Genomic DNA, 25,091 nt, shown 5'->3' with positions numbered 1-25,091 from the left:
GTGGTGGTTTGGGCTGGGTCCCGGTTTATAGTGCTGGTTAGATAGCTATGTAAATATGGAGTGTCGTGAAATTCAGTCAGTAAATTGTCAACCAAATGTAACGTTACCTACAGAAAAAATATATATTATATAATTATACTTGTAGTTGTATCTGGGAGCCCCCCCCCCCCCACACCCACAGTCTGAGTCAGAGCGATAGTTCAACTTGACTAACAGGGTGAGGTATCAGTTTCCTTTTTTTCCTCCCTCAATAATACAATAATATTATGTTATTTATGTACGTTATCATTATGTAAACAAATGCACATATGGATTGTTTGCTGCAACGTTTCTGAATGAATTGAAGCATTAATAAATAAACAGATAATTAAATTAGATGTCCATAACATTTGTGTTTTTAATTAGCATAGCCTAAATACATATGAATTCAAGAAGTTAAATACTGCATTAACATTTATTAACAGGCTGAAAGTTCAAACGAATAAAAAAACAATTAGCCTATTTAATAGGCTAAACACTGTGTGTAAAATATAGGCTAAGCGGTATGGCTAATTTAGCCTTCTAAAAAAACAGGCTAAACTTCGTTTTGGCTTCTTGAGTTCACATTTCTTTGGTTTGCAGTGGTGCATCTGAGGGCCAATGTTCCGAGACATATTACATTTGATTTATTTGAATACACCAGCCCTAAATGGTGGATTCAAATAGCCTAACAATTATACAAATATAGGCTAAACAATGCTTAAAAGTGCGATGTTTTTTATGCTGCGCTGTGACAGCACTCCGTCGTGACAGCCAGCTGAAGACAAAATGGAGACACATAATCGATTGCAAAAAGGTGGCCCACGCTCTCATCTATGCCCGTGAATATTTTCGGAATCGGAATCACGGCGCGCCGTGGTACACTTTACCGTTTCGGCGAGTTTTTTACACGCTGTCGGCTTTCCTTTTCTAAGCATTTTCGGGGCTAGAAGTGATTGAGTAAAAGTTGCGGGAGGGACGCCCAGACGTACCCATGGTAGAAAGCTTGCGTGGATCCCATAATAGGCTCATTTAATACAGCGTTTTTAAAATCACGTTCACCTGTTATTTGCCCTTCTGCTCTACGGGAGGTGTCTGTCCTCCCCGAGTTCGCCTTAGGACACCTGCGTTACCGTTTGACAGGTATTTTCTCTATATATTATATATATATATATATATATATATATATATATATATATATATATATATATATATATATATATATATATATATATATATATATATTGTTTTATTTGTAGGATATATATTTACTGTTGACCTGATAGTGTTTTATTGTTTTATTGTTCGCCCGTATATGCTCCTTGTATCGCCGCTGCTTTTTACTGTACTGTACTGTCATTGTATTGCTGTTGGCAATAAAGTTCAAAAGTGCGCGCTGTAAAAAAGATGCTGTTTGGGTAAAAATAATGTATAATATTTGGACTGATTATCTGGTATCACAGTGGCTAAAAAGCTGATAGCATCACGATGGTTTCAACCGGAAAAAATTTGCCGGAAGGTCTGGATTCTTACATATCTCGATGTGATTTATCAAGAAATACCTACAGCAAGAATTTTGGGTCTCAATGAATCCAAAATGACAATGTGGTTAGAAGTGGTGGAGAGAATAAAAGCTAGCATATAATGGTAGTGTCTGGTTAGGAGCGAGTGATAATGGATGGATTATCCAATGGGGGGTCCGGGAGGGGGGGGGGTACGAGCTAGAGCATATGTGTGTAGGGTATTAGATAGCAGGTCTTAGGGGTATATCCTGTATATAGGTATGTAAAAACCTATCAATAGGACGAAAATGCACCTCAGACCCTTTCAAGTGGATCTCCCTTCTTAGATGTCGTTGACAGCAGTGTTGCAATAAAACAGGCAAACAGCCAACAGACAAGCAGTTACAATAAAGCATACCATCACATTTGATATGTATAGACAAAGTGTAATTCCCATAGGAGGAGTCGAACCCGCGCCGCCCTGTTGAAACCAGGGAATCCTTACCGCTAGACCATATGGGATTTCATGTGGTATACTGTACAGAACCTGTATACACTCAGACGGGGCTCCGGGGTCGGATATTTATCTTTCTGTACACTTTCTGTTCAGTCCAGATATTTTGTATTTTATTTTTTTATAATTTTTTAAACAAACACTTAAACAAACACAAGATACGATATACACGCATTAATTAACAGTGCACATCCAATGAAATCACCATTTAGTTAAATGTCTTATACAGGATATACCCCTAAGACCTGCTATCTAATACCCTACACACATATGCTCTAGCTCGTACCCCCCCTCCCGGACCCCCCATTGGATAATCCATCCATTATCACTCGCTCCTAACCAGACACTACCATTATATGCTAGCTTTTATTCTCTCCACCACTTCTAACCACATTGTCATTTTGGATTCATTGAGACCCAAAATTCTTGCTGTAGGTATTTCTTGATAAATCACATCGAGATATGTAAGAATCCAGACCTTCCGGCACATTTGTGATGCTATCAGCTTTTTAGCCACTGTGATACCAGATAATCAGTCCAAATATTATACATTATTACATTATTTACACAAACAGCATCTTTCTTGTGTGAATGAAGCAAAACTTTCAGGTACAAATAAGACATGTCGACAATGTAGCTATCAACCTGACCATCACTGAAACAATATGAATTGTTTTTGCTACACAGTTAATTTCACAGAGTAAATTTGACTCAAACTGAGTACATTTGGATAATTGAATGTGAATGATACATTCCTATCTGTGAACACTATAATCACGACAACACCTAACATTGTATTATTTTCCTGGTTATAATGAATAAAATGTATTTTTGTTTTATGGTGTTTCATGCTAAACGGTTCTTAAAACGAATTTCCTTCAATCATCTGCAGACTAGGAGCAAACAACCTCCGCCGGTAATACTCTGCATTTAGCTTTTTTCTGCATAATTAATAAATATTTTATTGGTATGTGAAGTATTGTATCAACAACTCTAATAAATAACGGCTTTATGTTACTTTCATACATGTTAACCATACTATACACTAACTCACCTATGGTGAGTGAGTTCAAATGTATTTGTCTTAGAACTATCATCTTTGAGCTGTTTGAATATTTCCTATTGTGTGTAACTGTAGGATTTAATGCATATCGAAATATTGAGAGCATAAAGTACTACTCAGGGGGGCTTTCTTATTATTCTCCAAGCAGATATCAGATCATATAATTTGTGCGACCGTTTCAGCCACTTAAGACATATTACCAGCACGTTCAGGACTCAGAGTGAACTTGTCATTGATTCTGTCTCAGTGGTTCCAAGATAAGTCTTCCAGAATAACTATGTGAACGATTTTCGGGGATTAGACCCATTGTTTATTGAACAAAAATACAATATGCAAGTTGGCCTTTAAGTAGAAAGAAATTATTCACAAAAAGGCAATTTACAGAATGTCCAGGGAAGGCAAGAGAACAACAACACGGGGCTTGTCGTGTGTCTCGCTGGCAGGAAGTGATATGAATGTCTGATGTATTTTTGTACACATCGGTATCCTTCCCATGTCAAAATATTATATATATCGGCCGCCGATATAATACCAATACTTTTGGCTTTGGCCATTTAAGGCCTACTACTACTGTACTTTAAAGTGTTGAACTGTTGTACAATGTTCACAGAATAGAATACAGTGACTTGGTCTCAAGTGAGTTAGATGTCTATTGAGAATACTCAGGGTTGGCTTATCCATAGTGTGAATTCAGGACACACTTGTATTCTTTATAAAAAAAAAAAGTATTTAAATATTTATTTTTATTTAACATGTTTTGGTCTTAAATTGTTTAAAAATATCAGTAATTTCTGAAAATAAACTACAAAAGTAAAAAAAAGGTGTTTTCTATACAGAGATATCGACATCGGTAAATATCGGTATGGGTCAGAACAGCAATATTAATATCGGTTATTTATCGGTATCGGGCTATCGGCCACAATTTTCACATCGGTGCATTGCTATTTTCTCCTGCAACGCTCTTAAGGTGACCAGACTGCGGGACTCCATGCTGTTCAGGGCCGCTGACCTGTTGGACTTCCAGGGGGACATGATGGGCAGCATCAGCCTGCTGCTCTGTGGGAAGGAATCCGACTTCAATGCCACCAAGGTCACCTTGAACTCCTCCTCTAGATGGACGAGGGAGAGCACAGCCGACAAGTCGATGTCCGACGCCATGAGCGGCAATTCCAGTAAGTGTTGTATTCACGCAGGGCGTACAGAACATTCAAAACGCCTCTCTGGTGTAGAGATACACCCCCTTTCTCTTTCTGCACAAACTCTCTGTTGTTTATAAACCCGACTAGTCTCGTCTCCTTCGTCTATGTCTCCTCTAGATCTCCTCTGAGTAGATTTAATCTGTAACTCAATCAGTCACTCAGTCACTCAGTCACGCAGTCACTCACTCACTCACTCACTCACTCACTCACTCACTCACTCACTCACTCACTCACTCACTCATTCACACACTCACTCACTCACTCACTCACTCACTCACTCACTCACACTCACTCACTCACTCACTCACTCACTCAGTCACTTACTCACTCACTCACTCAGACACCCACTCACTCACTCAGTCACTCACTTACTCACTCACTCAGTCACTCACTCACTCATTCATTCACTCACACACTCACTCACTCACTCACTCACTCACTCACTCACTCACTCACTCACTCACTCACTCACTCACTCACTCACTCACTCACTCACTCACTCACTCACTCACTCACTCACGCAGACACTCACTCACTCACTCACTCATCCAGACACTCACTCACTCACTCACTCATCAGTCACTCACTCACTCAATCAGTCACTCACTCATTCACTCACTCACACACTCACTCACTCACTCACTCACTCACTCACTCACTTACTCACACTCACTCACTCATTCACTCACTCACTCACTCACTCACTCACTCACTCACTCACTCACTCACTCACTCACTCACTCACTCACTCACTCACTCACTCACTCACTCACTCACTCAGTCACTTACTCACTCACTCACTCACTCAGACACCCACTCACTCACTCAGTCACTCACTTACTCACTCACTCAGTCACTCACTCACTCATTCATTCACTCACACACTCACTCACTCACTCACTCACTCACTCACTCACTCACTCACTCACTCACTCACTCACTCACTCACTCACTCACTCACTCACTCACTCACGCAGACACTCACTCACTCACTCACTCACTCACCCAGACACTCACTCACTCACTCATCAGTCACTCACTCAATCAGTCACTCACTCATTCACTCACTCACTCACTCACTCACTCACTCACTCACTCACTCACTCACTCACTCACTCACTCACTCACTCACTCACTCACTCACTCACTCACTCACTCACTCACTCACTCACTCACTCACTCACTCACTAACTCACTCACTCACTCACTCACTCACTCAGACACCCACTCACTCACTCACCCACTCACTCCCTCACTCAGACACTCACTCACTCACTCAGACACCCACTCACTCAGTCACTCAGTCACTCAGTCACTCAGTCAGTCACTCACTCACTCACTCACTCACTCACTCACTCACTCACTCACTCACTCACTCACTCACTCACTCACTCACTCACTCACTCACTCTCACACTTACTCACTCACTCACTCACTCACTCACTCACTCACTCACTCACTCACTCACTCACTCACTCACTCACTCACTCACTCACTCACTCACCCAGACACTCACTCACCCAGACACTCACTCACTCACTCACTCACTCACTCACTCACTCACTCACTCACTCACTCACTCACTCACTCACTCACTCACTCACTCACTCACTCACTCACCCAGACACTCACTCACTCACTCACTCACTCACTCACTCACTAACTCACTCACTCACTCACTCACTCAGACACCCACTCACTCACTCACTCACTCACTCACTCACTCACTCACTCACTCACTCACTCACTCACTCACCCAGACACTCACTCACTCACTCACCACGACAGTCACTCAGACAGTCACTCAGTAACTCACTCACTCGCTCACTCATTCCCACCCAGCCGCTCTAGAGGTAGCACACAGGAAATTAGCTTCCCATCGGAGACACTGTGTGTCCTTGTCGTTTTAATTTGGTGACGAGAGATGCAAGCACATCCCTGGCCCCGCCCCCGAGACACTTGTAAAAAACACATCCCTGGCCCCGCCCCCGAGACACTTGTAAAAAACCCAAGGGTCAGAGTGGGAGGAATATATTCCCACTACAGAAGGTGGGGTTGGGGCCGGCTTAAATGATGGCCAATCAAATCAAAAGCTCTCGACCCCTTTAATAAAAAGCAGTATGCCAAGGTGCAGCGTAACGACAGAGGACAGTCCAGAAGAACTTCATCCAAAAGGACTCACTGTGGAGATCCAGCGGCTACAGTATACTGCACGCCTCTGCATGTATATAGCCCATTCCATAGCATCATTACATTAGACAAGATTTATTAGATTAGATTCAAATGTATTGTCATCATACAGCACAAGTATGGTACATAAGTTTGGCATCCAACCAGAGTGCAAATGTAACAGTAAAGTGCAATAGTAATATACAATGTACAGGTGATTAAACTGGGTATAACATAAATTAGTACTACTATAATAGTAATAGTGCTAATCAGATGTATATACAGAGTTGTATAATTAATATGTAGAGTGATACAGGTATAAAGACACTATGGTAGTAAGTCATACTGGTAGTATTAATATGTACAGTCTAGGGCTGACCCCTATTAGTCGATTAGTCGACTAATCGGTCGAAAGGAGCCGTAGTCGACTGCCAACCTCTTAGTAAAATAAAAATAAAAATCTAAAATATATATATTTTTGTATCATTCTTTCGAAAAGAAAAGAGGCCTCTAACGCTAATGGCACGCATACCAGAGGCTAACTGCCTACAAAAAGACACTATAGTAGTAAGTCATGCTGGTAGTATTAATATGTACAGTGATACAGGTATAAAGACACTATGGTAGTAATAAGTCATACTGGTAGTATTAATATGTACAGTAATACAGGTATAAAGACACTATGGTAGTAAGTCATACTGGTAGTATTAATATGTAGAGTGATACAGGTATAAATACACTATGGTAGTAAGTCATACTGGTAGTATTAATATGTAGAGTGATACAGGTATGAAACGGAGGGCTAAGGCCCCCACGGGTTGCGTTTAATAGAGCTGGCGGACACTATGGCGTTTTAACTCCGATTAAAGAATCACACAGAGGCGTGCTGCAGGTATTGGTTGTATTGGGAACAGAAAGGTGTGTGTGGTTGTCTACAAGGGAATACAATACAGTATACATTAGTAAACACAAAGGAATACAATACAGTATACATTAGTAAACACAGTAGTGGCGCACATAAACATAATGTCATAAACATGTGGTCTATAGCTGCAATAATATTCATTAGCAATACAGTGCAACTACTAGTAACCAAGACATTCACTTAACCGGAGTTATTATAGATAACCTACATAGCCTATGCAGGGGGATTACTCATGCAGTGCATGTAAACAATATATCGGTAGGCGGACTCAGGGCCGCCTGGGAGAAATGCGAGGCCCTGTGCGAGATTTAACGCGAGGCCCCCCCCCCCCCCCCCCCCCCCCAAAGGTAAAAAAAAAAAAAAAAAAAATATATATATATATATATATATATATATATATATATTTTTTTTTTTTTTTTTTTATATATACAGTCAACATATTCTTAAATAATAGCGCTGCCCGAGGCGGGGCATGATACAGTCAACATATAGCAAAAGAGAGAGCGAGAGAGAGCTCCCGTTCTACAGTCAATATACAGTGTACAGAGAGAGAGAGAGAGAGAACATGTGTTTGTCATGTGTGTGTGTGTTAGAGAGAGACTAGAGCATGTATGACAGATTCAAAAGGACAAAGATCAAAAGAGAGAGAGAGAGAGAGAGAGAGAGAGAGAGACACATTGGAAAGAAATTGAAATGCTATTTGGCCCTAAACAGAGAGTACACAGTGGCAGAATACCTGAGCACTGTGACTGAAGATCCTTGAGCACAGCCTAGCCATCGAGAAAGGCCGCCATAGGCAGACTGTGTGTGTTAGAAAGAGAGAGAGAGAGAGAGAGAACATGTGTGTTTGTCATGTGTGTGTGTGTTAGAGACTAGAGCATGTATGACAGATTCAAAAGGACAAAGATCAACACTTAAATCCAACAAGAAGAGCAGGGTATACCAGAGAAACCAAAGCAAGGAGCCAATGGCCGACATCAGCTAAATAGGCTAGCCAGGTACTGTGACACCAGGCCACACACAGCTTTGGCCAATGGCCCAACGCTACACAAGCTACACAAGCTACACAAGCTACACCATTCACACACAGCACATGTCGTATCTCCAAATGTTGTGAAGTAGCATATGTTTTGCCTGGAAAAAAACATCGTTATTAACAAAACATTCGGGAGGGGAAGGAAGTAAGAGTGGGGTAATGTCATGACATTTTCATTAATCTTAGTTACCTGCACGAGGGCGCCGGGCGAAAGGCCGCAACACAGGTCTCCACGTTGACGAAAGGCCTCAGCGCGCCTCCCTCCACCTTCGCTCCCCACCCCTCCCTCCTGGTATAGTACGGGGGGCCACGGCTCCGGCCGAGGAGACTGGGTGTGGGGAGGACGTGGTGGGCCGACAGCCAGCCAGCCAGCCCACACATGGCGTCTGGCTAACAGTTAGCTCAATCAGGCACGTGGCTCTATGTAGCTGCATACAGCCAGGTGCTCTCACCACCAGCACACACCGTTAGCGTTAGCTACTAGTAGTATTAGCTAGTCAGTCGACCAGTTTGGCTCCAGATAGAGAAAGACAGATCCACGGCGGGTATATAATCATATGTTGACTCACGGTCACTCACCATAACGCAGTATCAACGTGGAAGCAGACTTTCTTGGCCCCACGGTGTAATTTCTTCTTCTTCTTCTTCGAGTACTTTCCGGCAGACTGGACACCTTTCGGCGTATTGCTTCTTTTGAAAAGACATCCACTCGCCTCGCCTCGCTCCTCTGGATAGGTTAGCCGTTAGCTAAGCTAGCTACTAGCCGGCGACAGCATCATGGCTATCCCGACTGAACCACACGGGATAGCACTCAATATTATAACGTAGCTAAAGCTAACTAGCTGTCCCTGTCTTTAGCCGGGATGGCTAGCCTGACTGAACTGTCTAACATGCAACAACTTTCATCTTCAGTCCATCTGCCGAACGATGTCCTCTTCACCTTGGTTGGTGACCGACCGACTGATAATGACCGACCTCTTTCTTCGTCTTGGCTATTGGGCATAACTAAGCATAGTCAAAAGCTGCACGCGCGAAAATGTCAAACGCAGCCGACTCACGCTGCCGGCGTCTACACTGTCTACACATGATGTAAGTAAAACCACTCCCTTCGTTGAAACCAATGCTGCTGCAGAACCCCAGAGGCTGAGCTCCTATAGTGAGTATGTCTGCAGCTGCAGGACTGCAGACCCAGGAACAAGTCAGACACATTCTACAAACGTGTCTAATGTGAAATATATAAGCATATAAGCAAAACTAGATTTTAGGTCTGTGATGAAAAAGGGCCTCGCGGGAAGGGGGGCCTCGCAAAAAAAAAAAAAAAAAATAAATAATAATAATAAAAAGAATTAATAACATTTTTTTTTTTTTTTTTTTTTTTTTTGCGAGGCCCCCCTTCCCGCGAGGCCCTGTGCGACCGCACTGCTCGCACACCCCCTGAGGCGGCCCTGGGCGGACTGTAAACCAGGTGTAAAGATACATTCTATTCACTAGAAGTAGTGAGTGAGTTATATAGCCTAAGCTAGCTCACGTGCGGCTAAGCTAACCACGCAGCATCACTAGCAGGCAGCATATCATAGCAGAGGGAACCTAGGTTGGCTAACGTGTAGCTAAGCTAACGGCGCAGTGTTTCAATAACAGAGGGAACAACGTCAACAGGAATGGATCAGCGGAGACACACTATAAAGGTAGAGTAAGCTGAAGGGATGAATTAAGCAGGACTAAACATAGGTACCGTACTCACGTGTCATTTACGCACACGTTCCTCAAAGGGAAAGATCTTACTGCTGCAAACAGCCGCACCGTCGGGCAGCAGCACAGAGACAAGCTTGTGCACACGTTCCTCAAAGGGAAACTCTTAAAGGGCCAGTAACGTTATCAGAAGACTAGAGTGCAACACTAGCACATCACGCTGAACGAATACACTGGCATAAATCAATTACCCTATCCTGTCAACAACAACATATTAAAGGGCTATTACAGAACAAAGTAGTCTATTAACAGGCTTTCCTACACAGCCGCACCCAAAAGTCTACTTAGACCTTTTGAACTAAACAGGAAAGTCTCAGGGGGTCCTCTGTATCCGGGAGACTCGGGAGCTGCACCGGCCGGGACACAGGGCGCAGGTATGTTCTGTCCTTCACCTGGACAGCTGCGGTGCGGGTACGCTCGTCAGTTCCGGGGTACGTCTGGGTGACCTTCCCAACGGGCCAGAGTGCCCGAGGAGGCTGTGGGTCAACGATGAGGGCCACCTGGCCGAGTGACTGTTTCTTGCCGTCCTTCCTCCACTTCTGCTTCTCCGGGGCCCTATCTTGGTGTAAGATGGCCCAAAACAGTCTACTCTGGTGGAATAGAATGGGGGCTTGTAGGGGCGCAGGTGACAGGGCGGAACGACGGCCATTTTAGGCATGTCGGGCTTTGCTCGCCGCAGATGTCGTTCTCGGCAGGTGTGCGGATGCTTGCGGATTGCTTCTCTTCCGCGTAGAACCCAGAATCGGGATTGAAGATCAACGAATACCCTCTCAGGCCCGGGGTGGAGAAGAGTTTGATCATAATCTTGGATGATCAGCTTTGTCAGGGGGTGATGTGGATCCAAGACGATTGGGTGAATGTCATCCATCTCCAAGTTCTCGGCCCTGTGCGGCCTACCGCCTACTCCGAGGAGACATGTAGCCTTGTCATACTCCGGAGATAGAGAGCCCAAACGACTGTCTGGGGGAAGAGGTCGGTCAGACTTGAGGGCCTTGATCTCCTCTGGGAGTGAGTCCAGTTGGGCTCGTTTAAGGAGGACCTTCTCAGCGTTGAGGATGTCGGCTGCTTCATAAGGCTGATCAGTGGTCTGGGCATCAGCTGCACCGTGAAGGGACCTGACTGTTGCTTGGACGAGATCTTTCCATGAAGAGAGGTCTTCAAAGGCAGGGAGCGGAGGACTGGGAGAGGTCCTAGGTTGAGTACTAGGTTGAGTACTAGGCTGAGTACTAGGTTGAGTACTAGGTTGAGTACTAGGTTGAGTACTAGGATGGGTGCTAGGTTGAGTACTAGGCTGAGTACTAGGTTGAGTACTAGGTTGAGTACTGGGCTGAGTACTAGGTTGAGTACTAGGTTGAGTACTAGGCTGGGTGCTAGGTTGAGTACTAGGCTGAGTACTAGGTTGAGTACTAGGTTGAGTACTAGGTTGAGTACTAGGTTGAGTACTAGGCTGAGTACTAGGCTGGGTGCTAGGTTGAGTACTAGGCTGAGTACTAGGTTGAGTACTAGACTGAGTACTAGGTTGAGTACTAGGTTGAGTACTAGGTTGAGTACTAGGCTGAGTACTAGGCTGAGTACTGGGTTGAGTACTAGGTTGGGTACTGAGTTGAGTACTAGGTTGGGTACTGAGTTGAGTACTAGGTTGGGTACTGAGTTGAGTACTAGGTTGGGTACTGAGTTGAGTACTAGGTTGGGTACTGAGTTGAGTACTGGGTTGAGTACTGGGTTGAGTACTAGGTTGGGTACTGAGTTGAGTACTAGGTTGGGTACTGAGTTGAGTACTAGGTTGGGTACTGAGTTGAGTACTAGGTTGGGTACTGAGTTGAGTACTAGGTTGGGTACTGAGTTGAGTACTAAGTTGGGTACTGAGTTGAGTACTGGGTTGAGTACTGGGTTGAGTCCTAGGTTGGGTACTGAGTTGAGTACTGGGTTGATTACTGGGTTGAGTACTAGGGATGGTCGCACCATAGGTAGGACTCTGGGTACTGTGTGTAGCTACAGGGGGCCCGTGTGAGATTGTAGGTTGCTCAATTGAACCAGGCATGTTGGGAGCTGGATACTATGACACAGGGGGAGCAGCAGAGCGAGGCGTCGCCTGTGCTGGATGGTGTATCACTGGAGTGATGGCGGCTGGATTAGCCGGCAGGGGATGCATGTACTGTGGTATGGTAGGAAGGGCTAGAGGCACAGGTGCCACTACGTGGTGCTGTTGTCCAGGCGGTGGATAGGTCGGCTCAGATGCTGCTGCACGTACAAGAGCCCTCATCTTTGACTCTTGAAGTGAGGTGACCAGTTTGGCTACTTGAAGTTCCTTCTCCTTCTTCTTAGGCCGCCTCTGCCTGTCCAGGCGTTTAACGATAGCTTCCCGTGCATCTTGTGCTTCCTGCTCTAGGCGTTGTAAGCGTTGGCACTCCAGGTTGGCGTCGTAGTCTTCTTTTACCTGGCGCTGTAGCTCCTCAAGCTCCAGGGAGTGGATGTACTCCTGAAGGATAGCTTCCTGGGCTGGTGAGAGAGCATGTTGTCGGTGTACACTCCCGGATGAACGATGGGAGCCAACACCTGACCTTATGGTGGGTCTAGGAATTGACAGACGTGAGGACCTACTACCTTCATACGGGGCCCTTGTGGTACTCGCCGGGTATGAACGATGGGGGCCGACACCTGACCTTATGGTGGGTCTAGGAATTGACTGATCTGAGTACTGACTGATCCGAGTACTGACTGGTCCGAGTACTGACTGATCCGAGTACTGACTGATCCGAGTACTGACTGATCCGAGTACTGACTGGTCCGAGTACTGACTGATCCGAGTACTGAATTCAGGTTCATATCCCACTTTGAGGTCATGTAGGTGGCTTGGTAGGTGGCGCTCTCTCTGCGGGTGAGCGGTGGTCTCTGTGGTGTCCTGGTCTGCCATAGCGTCTTGGAGGAGCTCTATCCGGTTCGAAGGACCATGAAACGGAGGGCTAAGGCCTCCACGGGTTGCGTTTAATAGAGCTGGCGGACACTATGGCGTTTTAACTCCGATTAAAGAATCACACAGAGGCGTGCTGCAGGTATTGGTTGTATTGGGAACAGAAAGGTGTGTGTGGTTGTCTACAAGGGAATACAATACAGTATACATTAGTAAACACAAAGGAATACAATACAGTATACATTAGTAAACACAGTAGTGGCGCACATAAACATAATGTCATAAACATGTGGTCTATAGCTGCAATAATATTCATTAGCAATACAGTGCAACTACTAGTAACCAAGACATTCACTTAACCGGAGTTATTATAGATAACCTACATAGCCTATGCAGGGGGATTACTCATGCAGTGCATGTAAACAATATATAGGTAGGCGGACTGTAAACCAGGTGTAAAGATACATTCTATTCACTAGAAGTAGTGAGTGAGTTATATAGCCTAAGCTAGCTCACGTGCGGCTAAGCTAACCACGCAGCATCACTAGCAGGCAGCATATCATAGCAGAGGGAACCTAGGTTGGCTAACGTGTAGCTAAGCTAACGGCGCAGTGTTTCAATAACAGAGGGAACAACGTCAACAGGAATGGATCAGCGGAGACACACTATAAAGGTAGAGTAAGCTGAAGGGATGAATTAAGCAGGACTAAACATAGGTACCGTACTCACGTGTCATTTACACACACGTTCCTCAAAGGGAAAGATCTTACTGCTGCAAACAGCCGCACCGTCGGGCAGCAGCACAGAGACAAGCTTGTGCACACGTTCCTCAAAGGGAAACTCTTAAAGGGCCAGTAACGTTATCAGAAGACTAGAGTGCAACACTAGCACATCACGCTGAACGAATACACTGGCATAAATCAATTACCCTATCCTGTCAACAACAACATATTAAAGGGCTATTACAGAACAAAGTAGTCTATTAACGGGCTTTCCTACAAGGTATAAAGACACTATGGTAGTAAGTCATACTGGTAGTATTAATATGTACAGTGATACAGGTATAAATACACTATGGTAGTAAGTCATACTGGCCAGCAGCGTAACTAGTAAGAGTAGGTAAGATAGATAGATATAGTATTAACCTGTTAAGCCTTAACACTTTCAGTGCCACGGACGACGTCCCTCGTTTTATTAGCCCCCCCACTAAGTGCCGATGACGACAAACAATCCGCTTCGACAATGTTGACTGGAAAACTAGTCATTGATAAGCGACGGGCAGATTAGACACATAGCCATAATTTAACACATAGATTAGGCGTTTTGAATGCTAACATTGAAGTGGGTCGCGGCATTCAAGGAGGTTCCGGGGCGCGTCTATGCCTTCTACAATGCTGGTCGGTTTCCGGGTTCCTCTCATTGGCCACTAAGCCCACGTGACCCTACGCTAGCACGCCCCCCTTATCGCCGCCAGTTATCGCTTACGCCCGCGCATGCGCATGAGCCGCGACAAGCCCCTTCAATGACAGAGCTCTCATATTTGCGAATGCATAAACTATATCTTAAATTATGGCTATGTGTCTAATATGGCCGTTGCTTATCAATGACTTGTTTTGTTTACATCAGGGTGAACGCTGTTGCATTCGCAAATATGAGAGCTCTGTCAATTGATAAGCGACGGCCATATTAGACACATAGCCATAATTTAAGATATAGTTTATGCATTCGCAAATATGAGAGCTCTGTCTTTGAAGTGGGTGGTGGCAGCGTAACAGCGTTCACCCTGATGTAAAGTAGCGATTTTTTATTGGTTTGTCATGACAAACCAATTACATAATCCAACATATGTGTAAAGAAACAACATATTCCAGTTAACGGTATATTTTTTTAATGATTCATTACGGTATAAATTAGGTTAACTGGAGCTGCGTATTGCTGGCTCTCATATTTGCGAATACAACAGCGTTCACCCTGATGTAAACAAAACAAGTCATTGGCAAAGCCAGGTTGCCACCCACACTATAGTAATCTATACTCTTTTTATTTCTTTATTCTTTATTTATTCCACCGATTTTGCAAACACAACTCCTGCCAGAGCGTTCACGCCCCATACACGTGAAAGGTATCAAAACGACCGGCTTGACTATGGCAACTGCGCTATTGCTTTTCGGAAAGTTTCACCGCACCGATTGGCTACGAATCGACTTTAAACGGGAAAAGGTGACCTGGCGGAGCCAGGTTGCCACCCACACTATAGTAATCTATACTCTTTTTATTTCCACCACCTTGGGTAAATTGCGACAGTGATCTCAATTTTGGACGTAGAAAAAAAACACATCAAAATGATGACACGGCTGTCAGCTTGCTCACAAAAGAAAAATAAATGGAATTGGACATTTCTATCTCAACTGATGACCATTTGTTTGAAGGTTCTCCTCCCCATAGACACCAATGTGTTCGCACTCTAAAAATACGATGATTTTGAGCTTTTCCCCCCTTCTGTTCCGATCGCCACCAGGGCCACAATTGTCAACGGAATGCCACAATATCGCACACAACCCTTCGCCTACTCCTTGAAGTGCTCATGTGCGCTTCACAACGCTTCATCTCTTATCGTTTGCTTTTAATCATCGTCACAATGCAGGCATGCGTCTGCCCTCATAGAAATGCATTGTATGGAAAGTGCAAGTCATTCGTGATTGCATCACCTGATGCATGATTGCATCAGCCTAACAGGTGGAGTCTATACTTTCCGCAACGGAGCTCGGTTTCCGGGTTCCTCTGATTGGCCGGGACCCCCACGTGACCTGCGCTAGCACGCCCCCTTATCCACCGCTGCCGCTGCCGCCAGAGCGGCAGAGGTCCCTGCCTTCCTCAATTTATACGCATGGAAGTACTGACTACGCCGTAACGAATCATTAAAAAAATATACCGTTAACTGGAATATGTTGTGCCTTTACACATATGGCACAATATGGTTTGTCATGACAAACCAATAAAATATCGCGTCGCCGGCTTGCTCCAGCGGACACCAGAGCTCAGCGATGCGGCTCGCGGCAGCATATTCTCGCCGCTGGCTGAGCTCTGGTGTCCGCTGGAGCAAGCCAGAGACAGCCGGCGATGCACAACATATTCCAGTTAACGGTATCTTTTTTTAATGATTCGTTACGGCGCAATCAATACTTCCATGCATTTGGGACCTCCATGTTTTGGGGGTATTCATCAGACAAATCGGAGCCTCTCTCCTCTCTCCTGGAGCTTAAGGGGGAGCTTAGTATTCCTGCCTCTGAGGAGGTGGCTACAACAACTACATGCAGTCACTGTGTGTTGTTGTAGCCAGCGGGTAAATCGCGATTTTTTTATTTGTTTGTCATGACAAACCAATTACATAATCCAACATATGTGTAAAGGCACAACATATTCCAGTTAAAGGGGAACTCCAACATTTTGGGAAATTAGCTTATTTAACATCTTCCCTGGAGTTAGACAAGAATATACATACCTTTTTTGTCTCTGTGCGTGCATGTTCGCTTTGGGAATAGACGCTCCGTTAGCATAGCTTAGCTTCATCACTGGAAGTGAGGCAGGACAGTAGCCTTACAGTGCCTTACAGTGTATTGCAAGGTCTGACATTGACCAAACTTGATATGCATGACCTTGGTGGGCTCTAGGTCAACTCCTGAAAAGGGGGTCAATGTCAGACTTTGCAATCAAAAGTTAGGGGGCTAATAACCCTTGCCATAATTTCAGTGTGCCCCCTAACTTTTGATTGCAAGGTCTGACATTGACCCCCTTTTCAGGAGTTGACCTAGAGCCCACCAAGGTCATGCATATAAAATGTGGTCAATGTCAGACCTTGCAATACACTGTAAGGCACTGTAAGGCTACTGTCCTGCCTCACTTCCAGTGATGAAGCTAAGCTATGCTAACGGAGCGTCTATTCCCAAAGCTAAAATGCACGCACAGAGACAAAAAAGGTATGTATCTTCTTGTCTAACTCCAGGGAAGATGTTAAATAAGCTAATTTCCCAAAATGTTGGAGTTCCCCTTTAACGATATATTTTTTTAATGATTCGTTACGGCGTAGGCCACACCCCCTCAGTGTATCTCTTGAACCGTTTGTCGTAGAGACTTGCGGGTTGTGCCATTGGACTCGGTAGGGATATCCTCTTTCATTGGTTGATGTTGACCACTCCCCCAATCCTTAGACCACGCCCCCTTAGGCCGCACCCCCTCAGTGTATCTCTTGAACCGTTTGTCGTAGAGACTTGCGGGTTGTGCCATTGGACTCGTTAGGGATATCCTCTTTCATTGGTCGATGTTGAACACCTTTCATTGGTCGATGTTGACCACTCCTTCGATCCTTAGACCACGCCCCCTTAGGCCACACCCCCTTAGTGTATCTCTTGAACCGTTTGTCGTAGAGACTTGCGGGTTGTTCCATTGTACTTGGTAGGGATATCCTCTTTCATTGGTCGATGTTGACCACTCCCCTGATCCTTAGACCACGCCCCCTTAGGCCACCCCCCCGTTGTGTATCTCTTGAACCGTTTGTCGTAGAGACTTGTGGGTTGTGCCATTGTACTCGGTAGGGATAGCCTCTTTCATTGGTCGATGCTGACCACTCCCCTGATCATTAGACCACGCCCCCTTAGGCCACACCCCCTAGTCCCGGAAAATTTCTAAAACTTTTTAAACTCCGAAAAACCCTAGACATTTCTAAAACCCGGAAAAGTCTGAAAAATTTCAAAAACTCTGAAAAGTCCAAAAAATATCAAAACCTCGGAAAAATCTGAAAACTTTCAAAAACTCGGAAAAGTCTGAACATTTTCAAAAGTCTGAAAAATTTCTAAAACTCGGAAAAGTCTGAAAAATTTCAAATGGTATTCAAATGGTCTATGTTGACCACTCCCCCGATCCTTAGGCTGCGCCCCCTTTTTGTATCCTTTGAACCGTTTGTCTCACGAGAGACCCTCTTCCGTTGGCCGGCGGTGCACAGGCGTCACCCACACTTTCACAATTTCCCCTGCGCGGAATTGTCTAGTTTAAGATATAGTTTATGCATTCGCAAATATGAGAGCTCTGTCATTGAAGGGGCTTGTCGCGGCTCATGCGCATGAGCGGGCGTAAGCGATAACTGGTGGCGATAAGGGGGGCGTGCTAGCGTAGGGTCATGTGGGCTTAGTGGCCAATCAGAGGAACCCGGAAACGGAACAGCGTTGTAGAAGGCATAGACGCTTCCGGGGCACCGAGCTCCGGCACTGAAAGTGTTAAGGTCCCCCTATAGCAGGGAGGGGAAACTGGCGGCCCGCGGGCCGCATGCGGCCCTCACCGACGTTTCATGCGGCCCCAGGCCAATAAAAAAATAAATAAAAAAAAAAAAAATATATATATATATATATATATATATATATATATTTTTTTTTTTTTTTTTTTTTTTTTTTTATTATTGTATTCGACTAAGAAGAGTTGGCAGTCGACTATGGCTCCTTTCGATCGATTAGTCGACTATTTGATTAATAGGGGTCAGCCCTAGTGTGGACATATGAAACGCTGTTGAAAGTGCCGTGCAGCAATATGGGGGTTTTGATAAACTGTCGGCTGTTGTTACCGATGGAGCACCGGCAATGAAAGGAAAACGCACAGGATTCGCTGGGCTTCTAAGGCAGAGTGGCGTTGAGTGTCCAATGCTGCACTGCATTATACATCAGGTAAGTTCGCTAACATAATTTCCATCTATTGTGGGTCACTAATAATGACAAATGCGAATCGAGTGTAGTCAAATTATATGCGAGAGTCGTTAAATCGTTTTTCCTTTTTTTTATCTGATATAGGAGGCTCTCTGTGCCAAGAAACTTGACTATACAGCCATGTTATGGATTTGGTTACCAAGGTTACCAATCTAATTCGTGGAGGCAACAGGTCACTAAACCATAGAAAGTTTGTCTCCTTTTTGGAAGAGATGGACACTGATTATGGCGACTTGCAGCTACACACAGAAATCCGATGGCTGAGCCGTCGGAAAGTACAGGAGCGACATTGAAACACTGGAAATGCAATTCAATGATCGGTTTGAAGATTTCAACGGCATGCAGTCACGGATAGCGCTGTTTGCCGGCCCCCTCACCGCTACGGTGTCAGAGCAGCCCCCACCGTTGCAGCTTGAACTGTGCGAGCTACAGTCAGATCCTTTTTTTCAAGCAAAGAGAAATGAGAGGGGAATTTCATTTTGGAAACTGCTACCTGAGCCCCGCTTCCCACTCCTCAGGGACTTTGCCCTCTCTATGGCCAGTATGTTTGGGAGCACATACATATGCGAGAGCAATTTCTCAAACATGAAGCACATCAAGTCAAAGGAGAGAAACAGGCTGTCGGATGAAACATTATTTCATCTGATGCAGATTGCATGCACAAACATTGAAGTTGACATTCCTGCTATTGTGCTCCAACAAGAGAGACCACAAGTGTCTCATTAAAGACAGGGGGGGAGGAGATGATGAAGAGGTGTAGAGGGGGGGGGGGGGGAAGGAGATGATGAAGAGGTGTAGAGAGGGGGGAAGAGATGATGAAGAGGTGTAGAGAGGGGGGGGGGAGATGATGGAGAGGTGTAGAGAGGGGACCATTATTATTATTATTATTATTATTATTATTATTATTATTATTATTATTATTATTATTATTATTATTATTATTATTATTATTATTATTATTATTATTATTATTATTATTATTATTATTATTATTATTATTATTATTATTATTATTATTATTATTATTATTATTATTATTATTATTATTATTATTATTATTATTATTATTATTATTATTATTATTATTATTATTATTATAACCATTATTGACCCACTGTGGGGCGAGGGTGAATGTCATGCCAGTTTGATAAAGGGTCAATGGGAGGCATGTAGTATTGCACTTTACTTTACTTGCACTTTACTTGTTTACTTTTGTAGTGTTCAGATAACACTAATAACACAAAGACAAAGCAGCATTCCTGCTGCATTTCACTACAACAGTAAATCAAAAGTGCAATAATAAATGATTTTGTTAAATGTATACACTTTTATCCTGCTACTAAACAAAACATTCCTGAGTGCTTCATATCCATAACATGCATTTCAGTGTTATAATGTTTTGTTTAGTAGCAGGATAAAAGTTTATACATTTAACAAAATCATTTATTATTGCACTTTTGATTTACTGTGAAATGCAGCAGGAATGCTGCTTTGTGTTTGTTGAGCAGTGGGCTTTAAGTTCATAAATTTATTTTATTAGAAGCCTTAATTATAATTGATCATTTTTGTATATATTTGGGGTTACACCGCAATACTTTTAAATTCAGCTGTTTATAAATTCATAAAGTTGAAATTGCATTACTAAATGCATTTGAAATGTAATAAAAACAAAGTTACAACAAATTATAATTGTTTATATACTTTGTGACTATTAGGGCTATTTGAGTGATGGGGTACTACTGGCGGGACTGCCGATAAACAATGCGGCCCCCCAGATTGATTGTGGACATTTTGTGGCCCTCACCATATACAAAGTTGCCCACCCCTGCCCTATAGGATAAATAAAAATATAAATTGATCAATAGAGACCTTAGTAGATCCCCAATTATCATATCATGGGATATCATTGGAAAGCCACACTCATTGGCTACAACCCTGTCCAAAGGTTTTCAAGATCGCCAAATGATTGACGGAGCTAGAAACCCGGGAGTCGGGGGTGGTAATGTGTACTTTTGCATACTTTGGGGCACGCCTCACATATCGGCATGTAACTCGAGAACCGCTGAACGGATTTTGTCACCTGAAAGGGCAATCGACTGGCAACAAATAGGGCTGTAATTCTATCTATATATTGTATTAAAAGAAATGCACATCCGAGCCACTAGAGGTCGGCAAAGAATCGTCCACATGTGGGCCCTTGGATGTTAACACATTGACTGCCACGCTTCTATCCATCAATGTATGATCACTGCCACCAGTCTAAGCCTATGGAGATGTTCACCTTCTTTGCAGGGCTATAACTTTTTAAATTGTATTGCTAAATTGACATTACTATGGCCCATTCAACATCGATTATCTATCGTTCAGGATGTAGGAACGTTATACTTTTTCATTCATAGATTCATACGAAAATACCGTCTAGAATATAAGTATGTTTTTATCGTTTTCTGCAGTAATTCCTAGAACGCTAGTTATAGGCCTAAACGCATAATATAGATTATCGATTGCAGTTTATTCGCGATACACGCTATATTAAAAATTCCAACTAAATACGATCCTAAACGTTATGACTCATCATGCGCGGATGAAAGGGGGGGGGGTCGTCAGTAAATGCTTTATGTAGTATGGGTGATATATTGATCAGAGCGGTTTGCATTGAAAAGAATAAACAATCAAGCTGAAAGTAACGTTACTGTCCTCTTACCGTTCGCCGATGAGACTGGAGGAAAAATATCCCACTTATTTGACGTCAATCGACTAGATCCATTTCCGGTTTGTATGGCGCAATAAATGCCCAAATCATATAGATTATTGAGTTATGGCAGCGATCCAAATACACGGATGTGTGTCTAGAGTCCCGCAACAATATGTGGCCTCCGGACGGATTTCCCAGATGCACAGAGATCACCAGAGATCCATTTCCGGTTGTAACTCGCCCGATCATCCACCAGGCAGCGGTATTGAAGCGTTGCACGGTTGTGCAGAGTCCCACTGTCTCAGCAGAGGCTGGGTGGCGGAATTATGAATACCATGTCGAAAAAATAAAATATGATCTCAATAACGTTGTACGCCGTGGCTTGGCGGAATTCGCATGACCAGCAAACCCGTCGTACAACGTTATTGGCGGTCAACGTGAGGTTAATGTAAAAAAAAATAAAAAAAATTGCCAAGAGTAAAGACCATAACCCTATGAAAAACAGTAGTCAAAGTGTATATTTCCATTTTTACCGATGTTTTATACGATTTATCGGAAATAAGAATTTATCGGAAAATGCTAATTATCGTAAAAACCGCAAGGAAATGACTAAATCCAGATTCAACCCTGCCATTGGAAACAGGAGCATTTTCCCTATCCATAGATGTATGATTTGGCCATAATAAGGTCAAGTTCAAGGTCAAATATGAATTTATAATTAAAATCGATTATCATTCGATCATTTGTATCTACAAATCCTTCTGTTTAATCATCTTCCCTTTATTCATTTGCTTCGATTTTTTGTACACATGATCTCAATAAGGTGGTGAATGAGCTCAGTGAGCATGTTCTTGTACCCCACAGATTTAACATCATCAAAGATTCCAAAATCATAAATCATAATTTATATTCTCCTTTTCTTCATTAAAATTTACTCAGCCTAGTAACAGACACAATATTTCTGACACTGGAAATACATACCCCCAGGTCACTAGATGTTCCTAGATACCAAGAACATGCAAATTGACCTTGCAGAAGTGGAGCAATCTTCCATTTACTTAGGCATGTACCTTTAGGCGAAATATTCCTACAGCTTAACAGGAGTGATACAGCCATACAGGTATAAAGAAACTATGGTAGTAAGTCATACTGGTAGTATTAATATGTAGAATGATACAGGTATAAAGACACTATGGTAATAAGTCATACTGGCCAGCAGCGTAACTAGTATGAGTGGCTAAGGGACAATTACAGTATACAGCCCCAAGTCATCAGAATATTAATGAATGGATAGTTTGTTTATAAGTTCCATATGGAATCACGGAATATATTTGATAGTGTTATGTTATGTTCCCACTGAACAGATTGTCACCCAACAAAGATTAAGAAGAACCATATCAATATGACAGGAGGCAGCATGCATAACATCGGTCTATCATAACATGTTATCAGTTATCATAACATTGGTCTATCATAACATTATCAGTTATCAAAAAATCGGTCTATCATAACATGTCTACTGTCACTCCACACCTGTTATGTATATGGCTGCTAGTCTAGATGTATCTGGAACTCCAGGTAACACTTGACTGCCTCCATTCGGGCCTGGGAGCTGTCGGACAGACCCCAGCGGTGGGGATTCAGAGCAGTGTCTGTGGAGACGGTTGCTGGACTCTGTCTATCACTCTGCCCTCAGATTCATCACTAATGATCAGGGGTGTAAAAAGTACCCGGAAATTATACTTAAGTGAAAGTATGGCTACCATCTCAAAATCGTATTCAAGTAAAGGTATCTGGCTAAAAACACACTTGAGTAAAAGTAAAAAAGTTTCTACTTTTAAATGTACTTTTAAGTACTAAACAGTAAAAATTTAAACTTTTTTCTGACTGTCTATTCTTCTGATAGCAGGTGTTTAATCAAAGATCCCCGCTTTCTAGTCTTGCACAAGGACCAATCAGCATGGGTATGGGCGGGTTCATTTTCCATTGATGGGGATTTGATTGTTTTTAAATAAATTGCGGCCGCAGGATTAATAACGTTAACGTCAGTTCGGCCAGAGAAACAAATATACCATTTAAAATGGTTGGACCTGTGAGATTTGTACTTTGTACTTTGTAGGTCTGCATTTTAAATGTAAGGAGTAAAAAGCATGTATTTTTTCTCTGAAATGTAATTGAGTAAAAGTACAAGTATACAAACCTAATAATACTCAAGTAAAGTACAAATCCCCAAAAACAATACTTAAGTATTGTAATGAAGTACAATTACTCAAGTACTTTACACCCCTGGATACAACACTCATCACTGTGTCCTTCATGAGAAGGTTGGTTGGTCCTCGCTGATGGAGAGGCACAACAAACACTGGTATTTGTTTGTTTTTAACACATTGGGCGCCAGACCCGAAATTTCTCTGGTTATCTCGCCAGCGGTTGAGTGCTCATCGTTTTTTCTTTTGTTAGATTTTTTTATTCTATGCAGTGTCACGGACCTCTGTGTCACCATAGGAAATCATTCTGAGATCCCAAGAGTGCAATACCGGCCGCATCCTGCTAGGTGGCAGTATCGCCCACCCTTTGAAACCTTATTTCACACTGTGTATCTCATCTAATTTCATCCGGGCGGAGAAAATAAATCGCTTCATCGCGATCAGACAATTGGAATATTCTTTTTGGAATAACCCCGATCAAAGGTAAGGACTATCTGACGTCAATTCCACCTTGATCCTACAATGATTTCATATCGATCCGGCCGATCAACGTATGTAGTATTCAAAACGAATGCCGTTACTGGCGATCAAAGCATCAAACCCCCCCCTTTCATGCATTCATGATGAAACATAATACCTATTATATACTTTTGATTTGAAAATAGTAGCGTGTCCAGGCGAGCAACGCAAACAAATTCACATATCGCTCCTTAACACAGTTACCATGAAATAGCCAGGATCACTCTGAAACTATAGAATATTCACCACGGTATAACACGCGAACGTATACATGAAAAAATGTAATCTTTTTCACATGTTGAACGAGCGATAGTTACTGTCAAATGAGCCATAGTATTGTCTCCATAGCTATAATAGAGAATATTGATATAGCCCTGCAAACACCGCGACGCACAGTGAAAATCCCTATCCTTTACAGTGGTGACACAATGAGTACAAGGATGGCTAAAACGGCTGGTGCTGAAAGTGTTAAGGCCCTTACTGGTAAGCTACCTCCTTATACGGGCTCGGAAAGTAGAGCAGTCGTCTGGTAATCCGGAGGTTCCCAGTTCGATTCCCGCTCCTCCCGGGCAGCGCGTCGAAGTGTCCTTATTGCTTCCGATTGCTCCCCTAATTGCTCCCGATGAGCAGGTTGGAACCTTGCACATGGTTGACTCCGCTGTCGGTGTGTGAATGTGTGAGTGAATTGATAAAATGTGAGGAACAAATTGTAAAGCGCTTTGGATAAAAGCTGATATATAAATGCAGCCATTTACCATTTATACTACATCATTATTAGAATGGAATTTTGGTAGGCTACACAATGGAGCCTGTTCTGGTGACTGGCTTAAGGTC

This window comes from Notolepis coatsorum (assembly GCF_963971535.1).
Source record: "Notolepis coatsorum genome assembly, chromosome: 4".
NCBI lineage: Eukaryota > Metazoa > Chordata > Actinopteri > Aulopiformes > Paralepididae > Notolepis > Notolepis coatsorum.
Note: the sequence above shows the minus strand (reverse complement) of the source record.